Here is a 1,176-nt window from a genome sequence, read left to right as displayed (position 1 = left end):
GGGCCAGTTAGTTAAACTCTTGGAGCTTCTCTTCTCTTATTCGTAAAATTTCTTGTTTACTATAGACCATCTCCTCGGATCAGGTCATCTCCTGAAGATGGGAATCTTTTGCAGTTCAAGATCACTGGGAGGGTTCTAGCCTCTGTTTTCTCCCTGTTCCCTTAAACTGAATGTAACCACTCATCTCATATTCTTAGACCGGATTTGTGCCTGGACCACAGGTAAAACAAGCCAATACATCCAGACAATGAAATACTAAATAGCAATAAAAGGAAGTGTTTATCCATACAACACTGTGGCTAGATCTCACGGGTCTTATGATGAGTAAGAAAAGGCATACTCGGGGTGCCTGGGTGGTTCAGCTGGTTGAGTGCCTGACTCTTGACTTTAGCTCAGGTCATGATCTCATGGTCTCTGGGTGCGAGCCCCATGTTGGGCTCTGTGCTGACAGTTCAGAGCCTGCTTGGGACTCTCTCTCTCTGCCTCTCCCCAGCTCTCTCTCTCTCTCTCTCTCTCTCAAAATAAATAAGTAAACTTAAAAAAAAAAAAAGCCAGACTCAAAAAGACTACATATATACTGTATGGTTCTTTATGTAACATTTTGGGGAAAAAACAAAACAATAGGGACACTTTGATATCAGCCCTGTGAGACCCCAAGCAAAGAGCACCCCTCCACACACACACAGCATCCGGGACTTTTGACAAACGTTAGCGTGAGGAAATAAATGGGTATCGTTTTAACCACTGAGTTTGCTGTAATTTCTTTTGGCGACAACAGTGAACCGGTACAAAGGGCATGAAGGAACTCTTTGGGGTAGAGAAAATACTTTTTATTTTAGACATTTTCTTTTTTTTCCTGGCTTTATGGAAATATAATTAACATGTAACATTGTATATATTTAAAGCATAAAATGTGATGATTTGATATGGGCGAAGCCTTCTACACTTGATCTTAGCCAAAAGGCCGAGAAGCGATAAGGGCGAAGCCTTCTAAACGCCACTCTCCAAGAAGTTCGTTGACGTACCCATCATCTTGCGTGTGGTGAGAACTTTTAACATGTACTCTCTTAGCATCTTTCAAATACTCTAGATCTTGATGGTGGCAGTGGTTCCATGACTGGGTAAGTTTGTCAGAATTCATAGGATGGTACACCTAAAGAGGCTAAAGTTTTAATG

General features: G+C 41.7%; 1 non-coding gene across 1 annotated transcript; it reads right to left on the bottom strand.

The window, feature by feature from the left end:
• Positions 1-780: 780 nt before the first annotated feature.
• On the bottom strand, positions 781-976 carry LOC145714806 (U2 spliceosomal RNA). Its single transcript, XR_014137002.1, has one exon. It is a non-coding gene; the product is annotated as a U2 spliceosomal RNA (small nuclear RNA).
• Between the last annotated feature and the right edge of the window lie 200 nt (positions 977-1,176).

The sequence above is a fragment of the Panthera onca genome, chromosome X (genome assembly GCF_046562875.1).
Source record: "Panthera onca isolate mPanOnc1 chromosome X, mPanOnc1 haplotype 2, whole genome shotgun sequence".
Classification (NCBI taxonomy): domain Eukaryota; kingdom Metazoa; phylum Chordata; class Mammalia; order Carnivora; family Felidae; genus Panthera; species Panthera onca.
Note: the sequence above shows the minus strand (reverse complement) of the source record. Positions and strands in the feature narration are given on the sequence as shown.